General features: G+C 36.6%; 1 long non-coding RNA gene across 1 annotated transcript in view; it reads right to left on the bottom strand.

Annotated features, from left to right (window-relative positions):
- The window catches only part of LOC139083124 (uncharacterized), a 93,375-nt gene that overhangs the window by 5,697 nt on the left and 60,405 nt on the right, over positions 1 to 27,273 (bottom strand). The window contains exon 2 of the long non-coding RNA XR_011539695.1: positions 9,932 to 10,071. This is a non-coding gene — a long non-coding RNA (uncharacterized lncRNA). The remainder of the gene's footprint in view (positions 1 to 9,931; positions 10,072 to 27,273) is intronic.

Raw genomic sequence — 27,273 nt, 5'->3', positions numbered from 1 at the left:
TTAAGCTGTTAGTTGTAGAACACATAACGCCCCTACCTTTCCCTATGGACTAATTGTCTTATTTAGGAATGACAACAGCGGAGGGTGCTTCATTGCTAAAGAGATTTCAACCTCCCTAGAAGCCACTAGCCCATCTTGCTTCATGCCATGACTCAATCTCTTGCTTCAATATCTGCTTTTTAGGGCTTCCACAAACTATGTGAGCATCTAGATCTTCTTTAAAAATTTTTTTCCTTTGTTCCAGTCTTCCCAGGGTTTGGCTCTTGACTTGGCTTTCCTTTTGTTTTTCTGGTTTCAACCCTGCCCTCCTACCTACTCTGTGGCTTCTAGGTTTCAGTCTTTGACTCTGCCTCTACCAATGCTGTGCTTGGTTTTGAGGGATCCCTCACAAGAAGGCTCCTCTTACCTACTCCACTGAAAAAACTCATGCTCACATGGAATTAGCCTTTCTGGTACCAGCATCGATTTATGTAATGGGACTTATTTTTCTGTGGTAACAAGTAGCATGCACGATTAAAATAAACAGAAACATCAACATTAAGATAAGGCTTGTGTTTACAGTGATCTTGACTACAAAATTGGAAAGTGATGATAGATCAACTTGTGAAGACAGTATTCTTACTTATGTGTGGCAGTATTATTTTGTAAAACATGGACTTGGAGGATAGGAAGACCTCCGTGTATGCCAGTCTAGAGATGTTCCTTAACACCTCAAATCCTCAGTATCTTCAACTGTGAAATAGGGATAATAGTACTTCTCTATCAGGGCCATTAGTTCGTTTTCCATGCCAAGTGTCTGACACAAAATAACATTTAAGTAGATTAGTAAAAAGTACCAGTAGTCTCAGTACAGAGAGAGTATTACAATCATATATTTAAAAGTAGTAGTTTATTTGTTGATTTAATCAAAAAGATTAAATCAAGAGACAGAACCAGGTTATTTTGATCAAAAAAAATTCTGACAAATGTTTAAGCAGATGGCCAAGAACAGTGATTTGGAAGATATAAAAGACTACCCTTCATACAGCTCAAATAGGTGACACCCTGGGACTCTGGCTTCAGAGTGACGAGGGACGCTGAGGAGTGACCTGATTGAAAAGCATGGCCACAATATTTTGCAGCAACTTCTTTCAAGAGGGGACTCTATTGGCGCACCTCTTCAATTACAGTGGCCTTAAGACCTGCTTTGAACAACAGATTGTGACAGAAATAACCTTGTACAGGTTCCAAAGCTTAGGCCTCAAGGGGTACTATGGCTTCTGCCTCTACCTTCTTGGAATGCTAACCTGAGACTGCCATTTAAGAATGACAATCTGACCGACTAGAATATGAGGGGAACTGAGAGTGTCCCAGGGGACATCCAGCACCAGGTGCCACAACTGTGAGGGACCTTTCAGCCTAGCCATCCTTTAGCTGAACGTAGTCACGTGAAACCACCCAAGCCATGAAATCATGAGAAATAATAGTATTGTTGGTATGAACCACTAAATTGGGAGAGTTTTTATGCAGCAATAGATAACTGGATCACTACTGAAAAGTTAATTTATAAATAATTGAGAACCTTTTCTCAGGAAAGGATATAAGTAAAGTCAAATATATAGCATCGTTTTCTGAAATATTTTTCAGCAATAGTTGTCTGAAGTATTTTACATCTCTGGTTAGAGAACCCTAACTTATGGAAATCTTATAACTACACAATAAAAAATGATTATCGTAGGACTATAAAGTTTGGTTAAAAAAACTGCTTCAAATCTAAAGATTTGTGCTTTCATGATGCCTGTTAGAAGTCACTGTTTGTGTGACGGTCACCAAAACTGCAGTCCTTATTGGCCTTCACAGCCAAATGTGTCCCTTTGGGATCTAATTCCATTTAAAAACTGTAAGGTGCTTATAAGCAGATCTTAGTTTAACAGTGGTTTCTTTCTTTCTTTTTAATTTTGTGATTGTTTGGTCTTTATTAAGCCTAGAGAGATGAGAGAGAGAGAAAGAGAAAGAGAGAGAGAAATAGTAAGAGAGAGAGAGAGATAAATCAAGGCTGGTTTCAGAATGTCTCTAATCTTCTAATGTCCTGGAATATAATTAGAAAAAACAGTCATTCCTAAAAGAAAAATGGAGGTGAGATAAAGCTGTACACTCTACAGCTCTTAAAACTGAGGGAGTTATCTGCTGCTTTTTAGCTTTTCCAATCCTATAAACCTCACTAACATTATAGGTAAGGTGAGAGACAGAGGATCAAAATAAGTTAAGGGAGAATATATTCAGTCCAGCTTAAAATATTCAAAATGATAGTACTGAATAGAGAAGATATTCCAAATGCCTTTTACTATGGAACATGATTTTTGGCTATTTTCTAAACCTGGTAAATTTCATCGAGTTGACCTTAGATAGTAATTTCTACACACTTCTTTTTTCAAACTGATTAGGAGACTTTGCCAACATTGACAGTGTCAAAAATATTACAGACTATGATTTCTTTAATGTAAATTGAGTAAAATTCACTTATTTTGATGTATAGTTGTATGAATTTTGACAAGCCCCTGAAGTCTTGTTATCTACGCTCCAGTCAAGATGCAAAAAATTCCCTCATGTTGTTGCTTTGTAGCCAACCCTCCCGCCTACTCTTATCCCAGCAAACACAGTTCTGTTCTCTATCCCTATGGTTCTGCCTTTTACAGACAAGACCATGAATTTTAATTACACAGCTTTTATCATGTAGAGATGATCAGTCTTTAATAAGATAAAGCAGCATTTCTCACAAGTGCTGAGTTGTCTTTGGAGGAAAAATTTTCCTTTGTAGCTCCACCAAGCTGTGATTTTCAGGTTGGGTTGAAAAAGCTTTACCGGGGATTATTCCTTAAGATAAAAGAATCCTCTAACTCTGGAATAGAAGATTTTGGGGAGCTGAAAGGAACCTTTAAAAGCTAAAGGAAACAAAGGCCAATGAGCCATTCATGCTTTAACAGAGGCCATCTACCAGTTTAGAATGAATTTTACCTTTCTTCATTTTAAAGAACAGAAAGGAAAGACTAGAGGAAATAGAATAAGAGGAAGCCCAATAAAAATACAAGTGGATATTTACTATGTGCTCACTCACTGGTTAAACAAGAGTTTAGCAAAGCATTTACTATGATGGCAAGGATTTTTCTAATTGTTTAGATGAAAGCAAAGAATTTAGAGTAACAAGATCTCTTCCCTCATGCTGTTTATACTCTGATGGAAAAACACAGACAATAAATAAGTAGGCAAATAATTTAAGTATAATTATAGGTTGTTTTATATACTATTATGTAGGTTTGGGATCTTCTAAAAGCTTACAAGTAGTTGAGGACGATTAGTTTAACTGGGGGATGAACCCAGCAACACCAGATTATTGGGGAAGCAAGTTAGGGAGCGGAAGGGAGCCAATAAAAACAATGTTATCAGGGAGCTCAATGCCTCTCGGGAACTCTGGCAGAACGTGTAGAACAGCCCTCAGATTTATTCTAATCTAAAGATGAAATAGCTAGTGTTTCTACCCACTTCCGCCTATTTTTCTTCAATTGTTTTACTCCTTGTTCTTCAGATTGAAGAATTTCTACTGATCTATCTTTCTACTAATTCATTATTTTTTTCCTGATATTTCAAACCTACCATTGAACACATTGAGCAAATTTTCATTTCAACTCCAGAATTCTATTTTTCAATTCTAGAATTCCCACTGTTTTATTTCTATTTCTCCTTTGAGTTTCCCTATTTGCTAAACCATTATAAACATTTTTTTCTTTAATTTTTCAAACATGGTGTCACTCAATACTTTAAGCATATTTATAACAATTGCTTTGATATGCTTGTCTGTTCAGTCCAATATTTGGCTTACTTGAGGTCAGTTTCTACTGCCTTTTATTTTTTCTTAGTATCAGCCATTTATTTTACATTACTCATTCTATTTTATATTTTAGCAGTCAGCTAATGATTGGGCATATATTGTACTCAAAAGCCTCAGGCCCTATGTGTTTCTTGGGGAGCTCATTTAAACTTCAGCCAGTTTTCCAATCTTCCTTGGCTTTAACTGTATACCAGGCGCTCTCAGTTCTCCCTGCATATGTGTGGACTTTTCTATCAGTCAGGCAGGTTCAGATGGTTATGTGTGTACCTCTTATTTCTAAGCTCTCCTCATGAAACTGTCAAGTATGCCACTTGCCCCAGTTCTGACTGCAACTTCTGGCTAACAGATATGTGAGTTTCCCCTCTGTTTCCTATAATTAGCAAATTTTACTGATAACGTCACTAGTGTATAACTTTCCACTTATTGCCCCAAATAGAATACATTCCTTCTGGCAACATGACTGCTGATTTCGATGGCCAGATCTACCCTGGTAACACTACCTTCTTGCTGCCTGAGTTGGGTGGTGTTGATTAGAGTGGTACCCGGAAAGAATGCCACAGACTTTACCACTCTTCCAAAATTGCTAGCAGTTTTTATAAATGCATGCCTCTCAATTTGTTTGTTTGATTATTTCCAGAGAATATAGTATGATTTTCAACCATTTTGCCTAATTTTATACTTTTTTAATTTTCAGGAGAGAATTTGCCAACTTTCATTTTATTATATTTTTGGTTAGGAAGATTGGCCCTAAGCCAACATTTGTTGCCAATCTTCCACTTTTTGCTTGAGGAAGATTATCGTTGAGCTAACATCTGTGCCAGTCTTTTCTAGTTAGTATGTGGAACAGTGCCACAGCATGGCTTGATGAACGCATGAACCCCAGGCTGCTGAAACAGAGCACACAAACTTAACCACTATGTCACTGGGCTGGCACCTGCCAACTTTTTTAATATTACTATATATTGAGGTCTCCCTCACCCCTCCCTAGTTTTTTTATAGTAGTACTGGAAAAAAAATATGGTGGATGGGCTAAAACATATTTTTATCAGGTTTCCCACTAAAGCAAGTCATATAAATTCTCACTTTCTCAAAATTCTTGCTGTTTTTTACAAATGATGCTTACTAAAAAGTGGTCAATATAAAGTAGTGAGAACTCAAACTGTGGGAAGAAAATGTTGATGTCTTTATAACTGCATCCACACTGTCTCAATGAAAAAATCGTTTTTCTAAGTTATACAGAGAAGACAGTTGTTGCAATAGCAACTTTTCTTTATTCCAACTTATTTATTGGTAGCATGGATAAAGTAAAAATAAAAGAAAAACACAAACTCATGGCAAATACTTATTCTCATCTTTGTTTGTTTTCTGATAAAGTCCTAGTAACTTAGTGTTTTTTAATTATGTGTTCCAATTTGAGGTTTTCATTTTGCCCTGAGAATGCATACCTGTGAAATCCACCTTACAGCTCTCTTGTACTGATTCTTGGCTAGATTACATTTCTCTGAAAGCTTTTAGTTTGTAAGTTGTTTTTGAAAATAAAATGTGATTTTCATTATACTCATCCCTCATTTAAAGTCATCTTTTTTTATTGAGTCACAACTTTTACCCCGTGTGCCTTCTTTAATCCATTTTCTTTCAAACTGCAAATTTATTACTTCTTTTAAATTTATTAACTTGCCTCCAATGGCAATTTATACAAATGAAATAATTATTAGCATCTTTGAATTCAACAAAGATTATTTAGGGCAATTAAAAATCATCTGAGACTAAGAAAAGGGACATGTAATTGGGAAGCAAAGCAATCTGGCAAGGTGAATACATCTTGAAGTCTCCTGAGGCACACGAATTACAACAGGGCATGCTCTTTTCTTCGAGATGCAAGCTGAACTAAGAAAACTAACATTATATATGTATATACATATTTACATTTGTATCTGTGTATATATAGTAAACATGTATTACAAGGCTTATCAAAGAAAAAATTAAAGAGAAAACTAAGAAAACATTATATATATGTATGTACACAAGTGTTGTGTGTATATATATATGTACGTATTAGCAAGACGTCAAAAAAAGACTACAAACATTTTTTTTTAATATATTGCCAAATCTTCCTATATATTTAAACTTGCAAAAACAACAATAACATCAGGGAAAATTCCCCAAAATGGGAAAATAACAGTGAAAGGTACTTGAGAAGATAAGATGGTTTACAAATGCTTAGGCTAAAATGAAAAGTAAGAGTTGGTTGTATCAATTACAACGCCCCTAAACTAACCAAAATAATACAATTGGAGAATCAAGTTTTCACAAGAGAAATGGAAACTAAAATGTGAATGTTTGGGGGACAGCGAAAAGACAAAAGTGGGTTAAAATCTTAAAACTAGGATAAAAACAAAAAAACAAATTCTATAAAGTCTTCCAAACAGGGCAATACATCATTTTTCTAAAATATGTTCGGCCACAATTACCTTTGGAAGCTTCCAAAGAAACAAGTTTTTATAGACTTTTTGAGTAACCAAACCTAACATTATTATGAGTCAGGGTCTATTTCTTCCATAAGAAAAATCTCAAACCAAGATGAAAAATATTACCTCGTTAACTTTGCCCCTCATAGTTTTACCATGGTTATTTTTCACATATTTTTTAAAGTTACATTTGTAAAACGTATAACATGTCTTATTCATCTGACTCAATTAGCATGATATCATTAATGTAGTTGATCTATGAAGGAAGACAAGTTAGTCTAAATCAGGAATTAGCAAATATTTTCTGTAAGGATCAGAGAGTAAATATTTTAGATTTTGCAGGCTAAGAGGGAAAACTGAGCAGATTTACTCACTCAAAAGTTGACAGTGTTTTTTAAATTGTACATTATATATTTAAAAATGTAAAGACTATTCTTCATATACATACGCTACAAAGAGAGGTGGCAGGCCATATTTTGCTGACTCGATCTAGATCTCTTTCAAATATACTATCATAGAGGGCAAGAATGTCAATATAGTCCTGATGCAAAACAGTAAACCTGTATTGGTTTCCTGAATATGAACTCTTTCTGACACTTTTTTCCAATCAGATTACAAAAGAAGCAATCCCCAACCAGTAATTACACATTATTCATCAGAGAACATGTTAATCTGTTCTAACAAAGATATTACACCTGGCATGGGAACTGCAATTGAGACTATTTGATACAGTACAGAGTAATCTACCCTCATCCTCCAAGGTCCATCTGATTTCTGCAGGGGCTAGAATGATGTATTAAATGGAGATATAATTGAAGGTATGATGGGGACTACCATCCCTGCATCCTTTAGATCCTCAAGGATGGCACTAATCTTATCAATGCTCTTCCTAACAATATCATTGATTTATTATGTTGGCCAGGGAAAGGGGATAATTTCAGAGGTTTCCACTTGGCCTTCCCAATCATGATAGCCCATATTCCACAACAACTTAGGGTTACTCCAGGTACCAAGTGAATCAATCCCAATTATACACTCTTGGACTGGGTAAACATCACCATGTGGGCGTACAGACCTAGTGGACACTCTACAAACCTAATGTAAGCCAAGATTCCATCTAGTGGCTGGACCTCACATGTTCCCATTCTAACAGGTGGCCATGACAACACTTTGGTTCTCTGGGTATCACCTTGGACCTTGTGTCTAATCGTCCTTGAAATGTTTGAGTATCTCTCTTTCCCCAGTGTGTAGTTACCCAAGTTAATGGCCACAGATACCTTTGGGGAAGGGCTGAAGGAATCATCATCATTTATAATTACTGTGGTATTGCAGGTTCCTTTTTCCTGGAGATGAGGCTTCCTCTTTATTCAGTGGGTTCCAAGTGTGAAAACTATCTCAGGAAAGGAAACTAGGAAAGGGGTGGTGACACTTTATAGGGGTGACTACCCTTAGGTTCCCAGTAGTTCATCATTGCTATCTTCCCATAGTACAAGCTTAGGTGTACTCCTCTTGGCTGGCCATCACTTTTTCCCCTTGACTATTATGTTCCATCAACCATCTTCCCAAGTTTCTTTGGCCCAGGTCCCTTGGCTGGCACTCTGACTCTTTCCTTGTTTACAATAATTCTGTCCATGAGCTTCAGTCAATTAAGCATTGACTCATGGCCTCTATAGGTTCCAAGTTCTATGATTCCCATTACTTTCACTGAGCCTAGTTTCTCCTCAGCCCAGGATTACGAAGAAAAGCCAACAGGGAACATTTTAGTGATGCTGAAGCCAGGCCCTCTTACCTGTTATCTATCAGCCTCGTTTTGCTCAAGTTCTAACGAACATACCAAACCTCTGCTAACTAATCAGTGTAGGTCTATACCACTAGCTATCTCTCCTCCAGTATTAGGTGTCTGGCCTGAAGTCCTGCCCATTAGAAGAATTCTTTCCTTCAGAGCCACATTCTGAATGGATCTGAACTGCAGAAGTATTTCTCTTCTGTCTGATGCTAACGTATCAGGCACACCCACGGTAAACCAGATTTGACCTATCTTTCTATGACAAGCTGTCATAGGAAACACCTCATGATAACAGTGTAGATTGAAGGATGGTTAGAAATACAGTAGCAATAAGTATTATGGTAGATTGAGACACGTGCTCATGCTTTTTTCCACTTACAAGGAGGCCATTATTGTGTTCTCTATACAGTCATAGGCCACTTAACAAGGAGGATAGCTTCTGAGAAATGCGTCATTAGGTAATTTCCTAATGACAACTCCTCTAGGTTGTGCATACATCCTAGAGTGTAATTACACAAACCCAGATGGCATAGCCTACTATATACCTAGGCTGTATGGTACTAATCTTATGGGATCACTGTCGTATATGCAGTCTGTCATTGACGAAATGTCATTATGCACTGAATGACTATACATTGTTAGTATCCCAATACAAGAACCTCAGCATGAGTATCTGTCAGGGTCTAATTGGAAAACAGAAACCACTTGAGGATTAAGAGACTCATTTTAATCTAGGGAATTGGTTGTATCATAAAAACACTGAGAAGCCAAGCAGGGGACATATGAGGATATCTGTCAATAAATCCAATTATATGAACTATCATTGAACTTAAATTTTTTATCCATTTGTAGGAATATTATGCAGGCTTATTAGAACAATTTTTAAAGTGGACTTCATGATAATATTTCAAGATTTTATAGATTTTATGCCTTGTCTCATAAAGCAATGACTTAAAAAAGCTTGATTTCTAAGTAATCCCATAGGAAAATATATTTACTTTAACATCATGTTTCTTCTTTATAGATATCCAATCCTAATTATCAGCATATATTAAGCTTTGAATAAACTTCCAAATTTACCAAATTTGACTTTCTCTGACCAAATCATTCTGAACAAAACTGGTGTCAGTTAACTAATGGAAAGAAAAAAATATAAACTATTCATTTCAAACTGCTATCTCATGTGTCTCAGTTATTTGCATACTACTTTAAATTCCAATTTAGCATCCCATTTGCAAAATTGGCTATTTGGACCTTTTTACATTCAAACCTGTTGTAAGCTATTATTAATGCATTTACAGCACACTACTCGCAATGGCACCTTGATAAATTGTAATCGGCATTAGCTAATTTTCTTTTGTAAGAGCTGTAACTTCGACGAACCTACGGATATTGATCATTAGCACAATGATCCATGTCACAAGCATCTCCATTTATCACGGCCTCATTTTCATTAATGACATTAGTAAACATTTTAATTCACTTCCTCAAGTCAACAGGATGTGATAGAGCTTTGTAAATAAATTCAAGGTTTGGGGGAAAGTGAAAAATATTTTACATTTACTGCAATGGTTACGCAAAAGCTTATATATTAGCTGAGGTATCATTCAAGTATAAATGTATGCTGGATATTTAAAGAAGTAATTTCAACCTTTAAAATTGATGCCCCCCTTACTGGTATCTGCCAATATGCCATAAATACTGCGCGGGTTATTTTTTCCAAATGTAAACTGATGGTAAAGCATGTGTGTCACATCTTAAAACAACCCTTTCCAATCCAGAGTGTGAATAAAGCCAGAGTGAGAAACTAACTTTTGTTTCATAGAAAGCACTTTCTCATCATGGGTAATCCAAGGATGTTCAACCACTTCAGTACACACATCGCAGATGTCTGCAGAGACGGAGGCTTCTGCTGAGAGTATTCGAACAGGGAATTGCATTTCCTTTTGCCACTGAAGAGAATGGGGGAAAAGAGAACATTGTTTATGATGAAAAACAAATTAGGAGCCCACATCTAGGCACCCCTCAGAAGTACCAGTTTTATTCCTACCACAGTGCCTATTATTAAGCTGTATACTGTTAAGCAACCATTGATGAAAATACTATGCTATGACTGCCTGATAACTCGATACGATTTATATCCAAAAGGTAGCATAGTTACAGAGAGAGGCTTTAAAATCAATGTGTTTACATGCACTCACTTTTGTAGACGTCTTTATTTTAACTGTCTTCCATCTAGAATACTTATGGAAATTTAGTTCATGGTTCACTACACCTTGAAATTGCTTAAATGCCACAACTGACCTGACAGAATCCAAGATTGGAAATGTGGAAATGGAAAAGAGAAATGTATGATATATAAAGCAATATGCTGAATGTCTGACTAGAAAATTCTCTATAGCCTCCCTATTCAGCTAGCATTGGTAAAGCCAGTGCTGACAGTAGGTAATATTTATTTCTCCATGTATTTTTCAATTTGATCCCAAAATAACTGCTATTAAATTAAAATAACGACATAAGTAAACAATAAAATTTTTCCACTGTTTTTCATCCATGTAGATGTTACTACACCGGACAGGCTATGTAGAAAGACAGTTAACTGCATGACTCCTGGAAGCAGACTGCCTGAGTTCAACTACTACTTAAATGACTTTGAGCAAGTTACTTATCCTCTATTGACTTTATTCTTCTCAATTGCAAATAGGAATAGTGATTTACTTACCTTATAGGTTTGTTATGAGGATTACATGAGTTAATACACCTGAGGACATTAAGAAATGCCTAGAACATAACAAGAACACTGAGTGTTACAAAACACTGTCTCTTCCATGAACCTCTGGGAAACTACGTGATTGAGGTTTGCTTGTGTTGATCAGAAAAAAGCAACATCTTTGATGGTGAATTCATCTGTATACACGAAGCACCTGATGTGCCATTAAATAATCATTTGGACATGGATATAGAGAGCGGCTTGGTGGTTGCCTGAGGTGGGCAATGGGGGAGAGCAAAATGGATTGAAGGGGGTCAAAAGGTACAAATTTCTACTTATAAAATGAATAAATCACGGGGCTATAATGTAAAGTTTGATGACTATAGTTAATAACACTGTATTGGATATCTGAAAGTATCTAAGAGAGTGGCTCTTGAAAGTTCTCATCACCAGAAAAGAAAACCTTTGTAACTATGTATTGTGATGGATGTTGACTGAACTTATTGTGGTGATCATTTTTTGCTATACAAATATTGAATCATTATGCTGTATGTCTGAAACTAATATAATGTCAATTATACAATAAAAATTTTGTTTTAAATATATTGATTCTGAGTCATTATTTTAGTAAGATTTTGTATCCTGTTTTATTTTATTGCACTATATTTATCAATTATTTGGTATGTTATGATGTGTATGCTCTAGAAAGAGAAACATTACATATACTGGGTTTTTATATAGTGACCTTTCAGAGCGGTCTAGCGAATTACTTATTTCATAATGTGTCTTCTCTGATTCACAAAATCAAACTAAGTTTTAGATGACAAATTAGATGTAGGGAAAGTCTAGGTGTTCTAACCTTTTCATAAAATCCACAGTCCTAAGGATATTCAATAATTACTGAACCACATTAGTTCGTATTTTTTTTTTTGTAGGTTATGGACATAGTAATATAATGATATAAACATAGAAAAAAGTTTACTTTTTTCATGAATATGCTCAATAGCTTAAAATTCAGCTTGAAAAGAATAAACACAAGCAAATCACTATAGGATTTACTAATTATCACTAAATGTGATCACTATTTCTAAAATACATTGAGCATCTCTAAATTTGGGGGTACAATGTTTTACTTTCACATATTTAGGATTTCCTGATGTTTAATTTGTTCTAATAGGGTCTGGCAAACACAACTGACACTGGATTTCAGGTATTTTCCTGGAAAATAAAATAATTTATCTCATTAACAAGGTCATTTATTTCATCATAAAATCCTATCAGAGAACAATAGTGAGACTCACATTTGGCTCCCTTCTTACCTGCATATGGCAACTGGGGTGACCTCACCATTTAAAACCTCATAGTGAATACCATTCACTTGAAAACATCAATTTCAGAAAACAGAATTGTACTGCCATATTTACATTGGACATTTATTTTTGGATTAGCAATATAAAATGCTATGTTAAACAAATAATGGCTTCTTAATAAAGTTGCATTTTCGCTATCTACATTTCCTTTTGCACATGAAGAGTTGTGGCTAGCCATGTGTGTGTGTGTATGCATGTGTACGTGTGTGTATACACACTCCCAGTACATCATTTTGGCATTCTACCTTGACATACTACACAGGATGACGGTATGACACAAGGGAGCTAAAGCATTAACTAATCCATTCTAGGTCTGCCAATTGCTCATTTAGAGAGTGGCAAACATTCTAAAAGGAAAGGTACTAAGCTTTTGTATTGTCATATTTGTAGGTATACATCATGCAAGGAAAAATGAAATGGTTAATGATACAAGTAGACATAACATAGCAAATTCTCTAATATTGCCTATATTCTCTAAACTAAATATCTATACCACTTTCTGAAAAATTGCTCAAGTTCTCAAAAATTCCCTATGTATTACAGTTTTTCTCAATTTGTCTTGCTACTATGTCTGCATGGCAGAGATTTTTAATGTTTCTTTATTTTCCTCCTTCTCTTCTTTCCCTCTTCTTTCTTTCTTAAAAGAAAATGGGCTTTGTTCAGAATTTATTCTCCAGATTGTCTTCAAGATGCTTTTCCTTTGGCAAAGGACACCTCTCTACTCCTGCTCCCATTTGCCACATCTCCAACCTCACACTACGTTTAGTTTTCAATCCTCACTGAGTCAAGAGTTTGATTAAATAGAGCACTTTAAATGTGTTTACGTTTTTGCTTTCCATAGTGGTTCATAAAGCATGTAACACTGTGATAACACAAATAATACCCTCCCAAAGATGTCCACATCCTAAACCCTAGGACCTACGAATGTATTGCTTTGCATGTAGAAGAGACTTTGCAGATGAGGTTAAATTAAGGGTCTTGAGATGGAAAGATTATCCTTGATTATCTGAATGGGTCCAACGTAATCACAAAGGTCCTTCTAAGAGGGAGGCAGGAGAATCAGAATCAGAAAAACAAGATGTAAGGAAGGAAGCAAATGTCAGAGAGGAGAGAAGATGCTATGGTGCTGGCTTTGAAGATGGAGGAAAAGGTCATGAGCCAGGGAATATAGGAGGCTTCTAAAAGCTGGGAAAGACAGGAAAAAGATTCTTCCCTACAGCTTCCAGAAGGAATACAGATCTGAGGATCCATTTTAAACTTCTGACCTCCAGAACTGTACGATAATAAATTTGCATTCCTTTACACCACAAGTTTGTGGTAACGTGTCACAGCAGCAATAGGAAAGTAATACAGACATATATGAGCACTGAACACATTCTTTCTGATTGCTTTCTCACCTCCATTTTCCCTTTTCCTTATTGTAGTCAGACGTGTTATTTGACATACATTTAATATCTTCCCACTTCCCTATCTCCTCAATCACTGACATCTCAAACAATCCTATTTTTCAGTGATTATGAAGCTCCTCCAACTCTACAATTTCTTTTATTTACTTATAGGTGGTGGAGAGTTGAGAAAAGCCAGAAGAATGCTGAAGATTGCTAACAAGATAAAAACTAACAATAAATTGTAAAAATATATAAACTAGCAAAAGTGTGTGCATGTGTGTGTGTGTGTGTGTGTGTGTTCCATAGCTTTGATTAAAGGGGCAGGTGGCACATGTACCAACACTTCCTTAAAAGGCATAATCATTAGTCATATTTTCTGATTTTGATATGCTGTATAGAAGCAGGTACTATCCAATTGTTAAATTTGATTACTATGATAAAATTCTGAATCTAAAAGAGGGACTTGATATTTATTACAGTATCTAATAATATATGCAATAATAATTGTACTAATAATAGCATTTTAAAATAAATACTGAGTATATACTCCATGCCAGTGATTTTCATATATTATCTTATTTAATTCTCAGCATAATTGTCTAAGACAGGCACTATTAGTGACTTTTATAAAAGAGAGAACTGAGAGTCCTCTTTGTCTCTCCCCCTTCCAGTCTACAATTATTTGGACACTTATCGCTTGACAAAGGATATCCAGACAGCATCTCAGGACGTCTGAGAGACCCACGCGACTATACATCGGAAGGCGGACGGACTTTCCTCCGGGAGGATGTGGAAATAGGTGAAAACTCTCTGACCCGACGAGCAGCCTAGTACCCGCAAGCGGCTTTCTTCCAACGGACGCCCCCAGAGGATCTACACACATCTAGGGCAGAAGCGAGCACACAACAGAGGCGCGACGGTGGAAACAGGTGACCAGAACCCTACCTAAACCCCCCGCAATTACTCCTAAATGCAGAGGGAAACTTTGGAGTTGCACACCTGAGCCCGCGGGGAGAGTCTCTCCCCGCCATTGGCGGGGAGACCCAGCCTGGTGCTCAGGGCGCCCGGAGGGTCCCAGAGAGAGTCGCTGAGGGTACGGAGGTCTCCAAGCTGCCATTGCCCGCCCCGTGGGACTAGGGATTGCCGGAGATCTCGGAGAGGACCAGGGCTGGGGGAAGTTTCAAAGGCCGGCTCTGCGACCCGGACGGGAAGCGCCGGAGTTCCGCCCGGGCAGCAGACAAAGCTCTCTGTCTGCCATTAGCAGAGGGGCCACGCCGAGCATTCACGGCTCCGGGAGAGGCCCGGAGAGAATCCCAGAGGGCGGGGTGACCCCCAGCTGCCGTTGCCCGCCCCGTGGGACTAGGGATTGCCGGAGATCTCAGAGAGGACTGGGGCTGGGGGGAGTTCCAGAGACCCAGCTTCGTAGCCTAGGGGGAAACCCTACAGGCTCACAGCAGCCTTAGGGAAAGCCTCTGCACAGCACCAGTAGAAGGCACCCAGCCACCAGCCACAAGGCTGGAAGACCCCAGGGCAAAAGCAGCATAGCTAGGTGAACTAACCACAGACTGTAGAAGATGCCAATAGCTCTCCTGCGACCCATAGAGGACAAGTGAGATTTTGTGGGTGCCGACAGCAACGGAGCGACAAATATAAGTGATCCCACCCCTGGCCGCTGGAAAAGCCCATAACACCATTGCAGACCCCAAGGAGAGAGCACATCTAGGTGGGCTGCAACAGTAGGCACCAGCAGCCTGAAGCCCCCCTGTGACAGCCCCCACAGCAGAGGAGGGAATCCAAAGGGCCACTGTGGCTACGAGGAGGGGCCCAGGCCCAGTTAGCAACTGCGGACAGGGTTCCTGGTTGGTGCAGTATAAACAGCTGCTCCCCCACCGCAGCAGCTGAAACAAGTGAAAGGAGCAACTAAACTCTATCTCCATGCGAAGGCACAAATCAACAACATCAAGCAATATGAAAAAATACATTAAATCTCCAGAACAGAAAGAAAGTAACAAATACACAGAAAACAATCCCAAAGAAAATGAGATATATAACCTAAATGATGATGACTTCAAAACAGCCATCATTAAAATTCTCAATGAGTTAAGAGAGAGTTCTGACCGTCAACTCAACGAGTTCAGGAGCTATGTCACAAAAGAGTTTGATACGATAAAGAAGAACCAAACAGAAATATTGGAAATGAAGAACACAATAGAGGAGATTAAGAAAAATCTAGATGCTCTGAACAGTAGGGCCGATAATATGGAGGAAAGAATTAGCAATTTGGAAGATGGCAATATAGAATTGCTGCAGGCAGAGGAGGAGAGAGAAGCAAGACTAAAAAGAAATGAAGAAACTCTCCGAGAATTATCAGATACAATTAGGAGATGCAACGTAAGGATTATAGGTATACCAGAGGGAGAAGAGAAGGAGAAAGGGGCAGAAAGCCTATTCAAAGAAATAATGGCTGAGAACTTCCTAAATCTGGTGAGGGAGATGGATCTTCAGGTGACAGAAGCCAATAGATCTCCAAACTTTATCAATGCAAGAAGACCAACTCCACGCCATATAGTAGTGAAGCTAGCAAAAGTCAACGACAAGGAGAAAATACTAAGGACAGCCAGGCAAAAGAAACTAACCTACAAAGGAACCCCCATCAGGCTATCAGCAGATTTCTCAGCAGAAACTTTACAGGCTAGAAGAGAGTGGAATGATATATTCAAAAATCTGAAGGACAAAAATCTACAGCCGAGAATTCTCTACCCAGAGAAAATATCCTTCAAATACGATGGAGAAATAAAAACTTTCGCAGATAGACAAAAATTAAGGGAGTTCATTGCCACAAAACCTCCTCTTCAGGAAATCCTCAGGAAAACCCTCACTGCTGAAAAATCCAAAAAAGGAAAGGGGCTACAAAACCAAGAGCAGAGGAGATAAGTAGAAGGACAACAACAGAGAGTAGCAGCTCTACATCAGAACAGATTAAACCATGGGATGAGAAACAAAGGAAACTGAAGAAAAGCGGAAAACAAGACACAAAATGGTAGTGGTAGGCCCCCACATCTCAACAATCACTCTAAATGCAAATGGATTGAACTCCCCAATCAAAAGACACAGAGTGGCAGGATGGATCAAAGAACAAGATCCAACAATATGCTGCCTCCAGGAAACACACCTCAGCCCCAAAGACAAACACAGACTCAGAGTGAAGGGATGGAGAACAATACTCCAAGCTAATAATGAACAAAAGAAAGCAGGTGTCGCTATACTAATATCAGACAAGGTAGATTTCAAAGCAAAACAGATAAAGAAAGATAAAGAGGGACAGTATATAATGATAAAAGGGACTTTCCACCAAGAAGACATAACACTTATAAATATATACGCACCCAACACAGGAGCACCAAAATTTGTAAAGCAACTCTTAATAGAACTAAAAGAAGACATCAACAACAATACAATAATAGTAGGGGACCTCAACACACCATTAACACCAATGGACAGAACATCCAGACAGAAAATCAACAAGGAAATAATAGAATTAGATGAAAAATTAGACCAGATGGACTTAATAGATATATATAGAACACTTCATCCAAAAACAGCAGGTTACACATTCTTCTCAAGTGCACATGGAACATTCTCAAGGATTGACCATATTTTGGGAACCAAAGCAAACATCAATAAATACAAGAGAGTTGAAATAATATCAAGCATCTTTTCTGATCATAATGCTATTAAACTAGAAATCAACTACAAGAAAAAAGCAGAGAAAGGTGCAAAAATGTGGAGACTAAACAACACGCTTCTCAACAAACAATGGATCATTGAAGAAATTAAAGAAGAAATCAAATTTTATCTGGAGACTAATGAAAATGAGAACACGACATACCAAAACATTTGGGATGCAGCAAAAGCAGTCCTAAGAGGGAAATTCATCGCAATACAGGCCCACCTCACTAAACAAGAAAAAGCTCACATAAGCAACCTCAAACGACACCTAACAGAACTAGAAAAAGAAGAACAAACAAAGCCCAGAGTCAGTAGAAGGAGGGAAATAATAAAAATAAGAGCAGAAATAAACGATATTGAAACAAAAAAGACAATAGAAAGGATCAATGAAACAAAGAGTTGGTTCTTCGAAAGAATTAACAAAATTGACAAACCCCTAGCCAGACTCACCAAGAAAAGAAGAGAGAAATCACAAATTAATAAAATTAGGAATGACAGAGGAGAAATCACAACAGATACCAATGAAATACAAGAGATCATAAGAGAATACTATGAAAAACTATATGCCAACAAATTGAACAACCTGGAAGAAATGGACAAATTCCTAGACTCCTACAATCTCCCCAAACTGAATCAGGAAGAAATGGAGAATCTGAATAGGCCAATCACAAGCAAGGAAATAGAAACGGTAATCAAAAACCTCCCCAAAAATAAGAGTCCAGGACCAGACGGCTTCTCTGGAGAATTCTACCAAACATTCAAAGAAGACTTAATACCTATTCTCCTCAAACTGTTCCAGAAAATTGAGAAAGATGGAGAACTCCCTAACACATTCTATGAAGCCAACATCACCCTGATCCTCAAACCTGACAAGGACAACACAAAGAAGGAGAACTACAGGCCGATATCACTGATGAACATAGATGCAAAAATCCTCAACAAAATTTTGGCAAACCGATTACAGCAATACATCAAAAAGATTATACACCATGATCAAGTGGGATTTATACCAGGGACACAGGGATGGTTCAACATCCGCAAGTCAATCAACGTGATACACTACATCAACAAAATGAAAAACAAAAACCACATGATCATCTCAATAGATGCAGAGAAAGCATTCGACAAGATCTAACACCCATTTATGATAAAAACCCTCAGTAAAATGGGTATAGAAGGAAAGTACCTCAACATAATAAAGGCCATATATGATAGACCCACAGCCAACATCATACTCAATGGACAAAAACTGAAAGCCATCCCTCTGAGGACAGGAACAAGACAAGGGTGCCCACTTTCACCACTCCTATTCAACATAGTACTGGAGGTGCTGGCCAGAGCAATTCAGCAGGAAAAAGAAATAAAAGGAATCCAAATAGGTAACGAAGAAGTAAAACTCTCGTTGTTTGCAGACGACATGATCTTATATATAGAAAACCCCAAAGAATCCACAGAAAAACTATTAGAAATAATCAACAACTACAGCAAAGTAGCAGGGTATAAAATTAACGTGCATAAATCAGTAGCATTTCTATACACTAACAATGAACTAACAGAAAAAGAACTCAAGAACTCAATCCCATTCACAATCACAACGAAAAGAATAAAATACCTTGGGATAAACTTAACCAAGGAAGTGAAGGATCTATACAATGAAAACTACAAGACTTTCTTGAAAGAAATTGACGATGACATAAAGAGATGGGAAGACATTCCTTGCACATGGATTGGAAGAATAAACATAGTTAAAATGTCCATACTACCTAAAGCAATATACAGATTCAATGCTATCCCAATCAGAATCCCAAAAACATTCTTCACAGATATTGAACAAACAATCCTAAAATTCATATGGGGCAACAAAAGACCGCGAATTGCTAAAGCAATCCTGAGCAAGAAAAACAAAGCCGGCGGAATCACAATCCCCGATTTCAAAACATACTACAAAGCTACAGTGATCAAAACAGCATGGTACTGGTACAAAAACAGGTCCACAGATCAATGGAACAGAATTGAAAGCCCAGAGATAAAACCACACATCTATGGACAGCTAATCTTCGACAAAGGAGCAGAGGGCCTACAATGGAGAAAAGAAAGTCTCTTCAACAAATGGTGCTGGGAAAACTGGACAGCCACATGCAAAAGATTGAAAATTGACCAGTCTTTTTCACCACACGCCAAAATAAACTCAAAATGGATCAAAGACCTAAAGATTAGGCCTGAGACAATAAGTCTTTTGGAAGAGAATATAGGCAGTACACTCTTTGACATCAGTTTCAAAAGAATCTTTTCGGACACTGTAACTCCTCAGTTGAGGGAAACAATAGCAAGAATAAACAAATGGGACTTCATCAGACTAAAGAGCTTCTTCAAGGCAAGGGAAAACAGGATTGAAACAAAAAAACAGCTCACTAATTGGGAAAAAATATTCACAAGCCACTTAGCCGACAAAGGGTTAATCTCCATAATATACAAAGAACTCACACTGCTTAACAACAAAAAAACAAACAACCCGATCAAAAACTGGGCAGAGGACATGAACAGACATTTCTCAAAAGAAGATATGAATATGGCCAATAGACACATGAAAAGATGTTCATCATCGCCAATCATCAGGGAAATGCAAATCAAAACTACACTAAGATATCACCTTACACCCGTTAGATTGGCAAAAACATCCAAAACCAAGAGTGACAAATGTTGGAGAGGTTGTGGAGAAAAAGGAACCCTCATACACCATGGGTGGGAATGCAAACTGGTACAGCCACTATGGAAAACAGTATGGAGATTTCTCAAAAAGTTAAAAATAGAAATACCCTATGACCCAGCCATCCCATTACTGGGTATCTATCCTAAGAACCTGATATCAGAAATCTCAAGAGTCCGTTGCACCCCTATGTTCATCGCAGCATTATTTACAATAGCCAAGACGTGGAACCAGCCTACATGCCCAGAAACTGATGATTGGATAAAGAAGATGTGGTATATATACACAATGGAATACTACTCAGCCATAAAAAAAAGACAAAATTGGCCCATTCACAACAACGTGGATGGACCTCGAGGGTATTATGTTAAGCAAAATAAGCCAGTCAGAGAAAGACGAACTCTATATGACTCCACTCATAGGTGGAATGTAGTATATTGATAAGGAGATCTGATCGGTGGTTACCAGGGAAAAGGGGGGGTGGGGGGAGGGCACAGAGGGGGAAGTGGTGTACCCACAACATGACTAACAAAAATGTACAACTGAAATCTCACAAGGTTGTAATCTATTATAACATTAATAAAAAAAAAAAAAAAAGAGAGAGAACTGAAGCACAGTAACTTGCCTAAAGTCTAATTCATTTATATTTTGAATGTCTTTGCTACCTAGACGAAAATTTGTCACAAGTATGTTCACAGGCCACTTACATTACTTCTGAAAGACTATTAACATATCTAACTCTTAACCAAATTTAAGAGCTGTTAATTTAAAATTCTCATTTTTTAAAGTAATGGGTTTAGAAGTATTTAACCTATGAAATAATTGTCTATTTTAACAATCTCTTTTATTTCCAATGACAAAGTTGTTTTCAATTTGACAAAATATACCATGTTCTTTATTGTCAGCAAATGACATTTAACAGAACGTGATAAAAGATGAAACTGACATAGCCTAGGTGAAAGGGGAGGGAAATGAATTATTTAAACATGCTTCTAAGTAAAAATAAATAAACAGCTAAATATTTTATTTTGAAACAAGTTTTATCTAAATCACAGTAGCTTACTATTATTTTATGATTGATTTATGATATGATATAATTGATGATGAAGCTGTCTATATTATGGCTGAAGAGAAACACATCAGACTACAGTAAGTGTGGGAATCCACTTAGATGCGTCACCTCCTGCAGGCTCCTACCCCTGCTTTGCCTGTTCATTGACATTACCTATAGTCGCTGCCAAGCAAGTGCATTTCCACAGGGAATTTGTCATCTGTTTTTGTTAATGTTTTGCCTGCTGCTTTTACTGGGTTGGCAGCCATGCTAGACACTGACTTCCAGTTATTTTTTTTAAGACAACTGAAAAAAAAAAAGTTGTAAACTGTCAGTTCTCATCCATCATGGTATTATCATGAACCACTCCGGCCATGGACCTCATCTAATCCATTCTCCAGCCTTAAGAAAGGATTATATTAAAAAAAAAAAAAAAAAAAGCAGCCCAAGATCTGTGGGATATTTAATCTGTTTCAAAAGCCTCAGGGAAAGACTATGGAGATGTTTGGCATTCCTTTAAATGCCATATGGCAATTTGGTTGGTTGATTATTTTATGATGTTAGTAAATATTCATTATTTGTATTGGCTTTAGTCAGTATGATCAAAATAGGTAGGATGAGAAGGATAAATTATACATAAAAAAGAGCTAATTAGCACAATTGTGAAGACAATTAGATTTTGAAGTAAAACCATGGTTTTGAAGTAAAATCATGCGACAGTTTAAGAAAGATACTGTGCTTCATCAGAGACAGCTAGAAAGGAAACTGGAGGATGTGAGTTGCCAAGGCCAAACACCAGTTAGTTTCAAACATAACTGTGAAAACTAGTACACAGTACAATTTATCCATGGGTTCTAATAGGATAAACAGAATTTAGTCAAACTATGTTATAATCTTTAAAATAAAAAGTACAAGTGCCCTAACTCATTGACTAATAAATCTTTACTCCTATAAACACTTCAATACATGTTTGCCTCTACAGAAACTGGAGTCATGCTGCCATACTGTGGTTAGTGTTAGAATTATGCAATCGTACATATGTAGTATTATGTGGTCAAACTGCCGGTAATAGACTACCTAGATAGCTCCAATTCTTTAATCATCCCTTTACCTACATCCTTTCGCCTGTGACTTTGATGTCCCTCCCACTAAGTGGATGGAGTATGCTTCTCCACACCTTGACTTTGAGTTCAATCCTGTGACTTGCTGTGGCTAATGGAATGCTATCAGGTAGCAAAAATGTGTTTGCAACGGGGCGTACCCCTTGCAACTCTTGACATCTTCATAAGAAGACCTTCTCCAGATAGCTTCTGCTCCTCAACCAGGACCACAGAATGAGCACATGCAGAATATATGAGAGAGGACATCTGAGAGCCAACTTCAGAGAAACCCCATCCAGATCCATGCTTTGAAGCAGAGCCATCTAGCCATGTCTGTCTGATCCCTGCTAATCCACAAACTCATAAACTAAATGAATGGATGTGATTGAAATTTTATAGTTTGCATTGGGACATTATTGTGGCAATGGATAATTGATACACTGTCTTTCCATGATTTCCATTTATTACCTGAGTAGCTATAATCTTCATATCTAGTTTGCACTTGCCAAGTATTTGTTGAATAGATGATTGACTGAACTAAAATACTACAAACTCCTGGAGTAGTAGTGTGTATTCTTCTAGAAGAAAATTTCTAGTTATGATTTAGAAGTAACATTAGAACAAGGTTAAAACTGTTGATTTTTCTGTGTTCTGCTTAAATTATTAATGACAACTTATACTCATGTCTATGTTCTAGAAAAACTGTATAAGTATGTATAGTCAGGGTACTGTGTTTACTCGAAAAATTCGTTTTGTTTCGCTGTTTGCAATTTGATTTACAGTTAGTTTCATTTGTTCTTTTTCACACTTGATTTTAGAGTGTGCATTCTGGGGCCTGTTTAAGAAGTCATTTACTGAGCTCTCAGGGATACTGTCCTGTGTTATCTTCCAGAAGTCATATTGATTTGCTTTCACATTTTGATCAGCAGTCCTCTTGAAGTTGATTTTTTTTTCAGTTGATTTTTGAGAGCAGCTTTAAGGTAGAGGTCAAATGTAATGCTTGTTTCCAAATAGCCCCAGCATGAATTATTTAAAAGACCATATTTTCCACTGCTCAGAAATGTCACCTCTGCTTTAAACTGGTGTCTTATATGCAGGTATCTAGCTTGGGATTCTCTATGCTCTTTAATGGATTTATTTGCTTATATTTGAGCCAGTAAGACTCTTATTTACTGTATATTTATGATTTGTTTTTATACAGATGCTTTCAGGAAACAGGACAAATTTATTATGAAAAACTGTTAACAAAGGGGCTAAAAAGATTCCACGTGGTCCAGAAATATCAAAATTCAGAAAGTACTTACAACTTGTAGGTTAAATGAGTGTGAAAAAAAGAAGCCAGTGGAAGATAATGGTAGGCTGTGAGTTGACCACCGACCCCCGCTGGTCCTCAAGAGCTGCTGCAGTGAGTGCTGCCGAGCCTCCTGGACTCCATTCATGCACTGCCAAGTGGGAAAAAAGGAAAAAGACAAAACCACTACCACCACCACCTGGCAGGGAAGCGCATTCTCCTGTTCTGGGCTTGCAGTGTCTCTTCAGCACCTACCATCATCAAAGGTTAACATCAAGCCAGCTGGCAAAGGAGCAACATTTACAGACTCCAACCCCAGTACCACAAATCAGGGATGGGTGGATCTGGAGCTGAGGGACAGTAAACTGATAATGGGCACAGTCCTGACAGCTGGTGGGGTGATTCCTCCAGACTTGTTTTAGATGTATTTGGACTTTCACATTTTCATATGCATTTTCAATCTGATTGCTAATGTTCAAATTTCTAAAAACTTTTTAATTTTAATTAAGAACTCTTTGTAAATATTGATCAAATTGGAGAGAACTGAAATGTTTACAAATTTGAATCTTTTAATTCATGAACATGATAATTCGCTCCTTTACTCATCTTTGATTTCTCTCAAATTATACACTTTTGTTTACAGAAACATTTTATATCTTTCATTAGATTTATTTTTATAGTTATTTTAATTATAATTTTTTAAAACTATTTTTATAATTATTAATTCTGATGTTTTATAATTAAAATCTGAGATTGTTTTTTGTATATACAAATACAACTTAATATGGCAACCTGTTTAACCAACTTAGTTGATCTGAAGAATCTTTTCTAGTTGTTAAGTTCACAGCCATATCACCTAGAGATGATGGCAGGTCTACTCTTCCTATTCGTTAGTTGTCATTATATATTTTTGTTGCTTATTGTACCAGCTAGGAATGGTACAGTGTTAAGTGTAGGTGGTGACAGTAGATAGCATGTATCTTGTTCCTTATCTCAGCTTTCAATATTTCAAAATTAACTATGATTTCTTGTAATTGAATCTTTTACCAGATTAACAAATTTACTTTCTACTCCAGATTTGCTAAAGACTTTTACCCCAAACAGTACTGAATTTGATTAGTTTTCTTGACGTTAAAATGGTCATCCTTTTTATCATTTAATATAGTCAATTAAATAGATTTATTTTCAAATATTAAATAAGCCTTCTATTTCTTGAATACTGTCAACTTGATAGTAATTATTTACCTTATATACAGATAGGCAAAATTTACCAAGAAATCATTTAAGTTTTTTTTTTTTAACTCTAAACATATGAATGAGATTGGCCTGTTCTTGGTATTTTATATTAATTTTCATTGAGATAAATATATTCAGTAAAGTGGAGAGTTCTTAATTGAATAGTCTGATGAGTTTTGACAAACGTATATACCTGGGTACTCTAAACACCAACCAAGACACAGAAAGTTTCCTTACTAATCTTTTATGACAATGCTCCCCACTCCACCCAGAAGTAATCACTATTTTGATTTTTATACCATTGATCAGTTTTCTAAGTTCTTTATTTTTATATAAGTGTAATAATAACATATCTTCTTTTATATCTGCCTTGTTTCACTCAGGTGATTGTCTTAATAGAGTTGCATGTTTGCACACATTAATTGTTCATTCTTTTATTGCTGAACGGCATCCCATTGCATGAATCTAACAGAATTTGTTTATCCATTATCCTGTAGGGTTGGTTGTTTAGCTACCTACCTATCGCATTATGAATAAAATATGAATGGACGTTACTATACAAATCTTTCATGAAAATCTATTTTAATTGAGCCATAGGTCAGCAATTGTCAGTGGAATTTTTTATCTTAAGGAAGAACACCTACCTTTGTTTAAAAGAAATTGTTTATCTATGTGTCAACACGATAGTAGTATTTTATACTACCAACTGCAACGTATGACAGATATATTTATTTAGCATCGTCTGTAATATTTACTGCTATTTGACTTTTCAATTTTAACCAAGGTAGGGTATGTGTAGTGGTATTTCATTGAGGTTTTAATTCGCTTTTTCTGATGACTAACAATATTAAACATCATCTTATATTGTTTCACATCCATATGTCCTTGTAGAAATTCCACGTTCAAGTACTTTTCTCATTTTAACTGAACTATTTTTATTTTTATTATTGATTTGTAGCAATATTTTTGTCTCAATTTGATTACGTTTCCAAATATATTGTAAACTCTTTCTCCCAGTCTGTGACTTGACTTCTCATTTTTTTAACAGCATCTTTTGATGAACAGAAATTTATAAGTTTTATGAAGTCCAGGAATTTATTTTAACTATTTTCCTTCGATCTACACATCTCTTCTACTCCTCCATCATAAATACACTCTCCTATCTTTTCTTTCAAGATCTTTGAAGTTTTATCTTTTATCCAGTTTACGTTTCTTTTGCTTGGGGTTCTTTGAGGTTCTTGGACCTGTATCTTTATAGTTTTCATCAAATTTGGAGAATTTGTAATGATTAGTCCATCAAATAATGTTTATCTGCCCCCTCAAAAAATTTTGGTGACTTCAATTACACATATATTAAACTGCTTACAACTGTCACACAGCTTACTGTGATTTTTTTCCAGTATTTTTTTCTTTGTGTGATTCATTTTGAATAGTTGTGCTAGCTGTGTTTTCAAGTTCACTAATATTTTCTTCTGCAATGTTTACTCTGGTATTAATTTCATACAGTATATTTTATACCTTAAGCATTATAGTTCTCATCTCTAGAGTTTGTCTTTTTTACATCTTCCATTAATCTCCTGAAAATAATCTTTTTTCTACATCAGAGTTCAAGAAACTAGTCCATAGACTGAACACAGCCTGCAGCCTCTTTTTTAAAGAAAGTTTTGTTGGAACACAGCCATATTTATTTGTTTACATATTGTCTATAGTTGCTTTCATGCTCCAACAAGAAATCGGAATAGCTGTGATAGAGACTGGCCCACAAAGGTTTAATTATTTTAAATCTGGTTCTTCACAGAAAAGATCTGCTGATCTCTGCGTTTGATCCTTGAACATATGGAATACAGTCTTGACAACCATTTCAACATCCCCTTCTACCAATTCTAAACTTGTGTCATTTCTAGTGTGGTTTTTACTGATTAATTCTTCTTCTTTTTATGGTTCAAACTGTCTTGCATCTTTGCATGCATGACAATTATTGAAGGAATGCTACACATTAAGGCTTGACTTAGTTTGGTGTGGGTTATTTTTGAATTCTTATACATATTTTTGAGATCTGTTCTGAGAAACAGTTTAGTCATGAACAGTTTTATTTCTTTAGGTTTGTTTCTTTTAACCTTTGCTTTGTAGAGGAAAGCATCATTAAATCTAGGTCTACTTAGGGCAAACTTTTCTGAGCGCTCCATCTGATGCTTCGAACATGAGAATTTCCATTCTGGCTGGCGGAAATGGGAACTCTCTCTATTCCTCTTGAGAACACCATGTATTTTTCCTATTCTTTCTAACGGTCGCTTGGTTTTAGACTTCCACTAATACACTGAGAAGTTGGTTGTTCTTTTGAAGATAATATACCTTTGTTCTGGCTGCTTTTAAGATAGCCCTTCTTCTTTTAATCAGAAGTTTAATCAAAATGCGTAGGGTGTTCTTTTGCAGATCAGATTCCTGTGTTCTTGTGATCCTAAAATCTTGTGGTTTGATGTCATTTATTGGATCCAGAAAATCCCAGCTATTATCACTTTGAATATTCTTATTTCCTTTGTAACAAGATTCTTAATACTTTTTGTGACAGGGA

This window comes from Equus przewalskii, chromosome 4, assembly GCF_037783145.1.
Source record: "Equus przewalskii isolate Varuska chromosome 4, EquPr2, whole genome shotgun sequence".
Taxonomy (NCBI): domain Eukaryota; kingdom Metazoa; phylum Chordata; class Mammalia; order Perissodactyla; family Equidae; genus Equus; species Equus przewalskii.
Note: the sequence above shows the minus strand (reverse complement) of the source record. Positions and strands in the feature narration are given on the sequence as shown.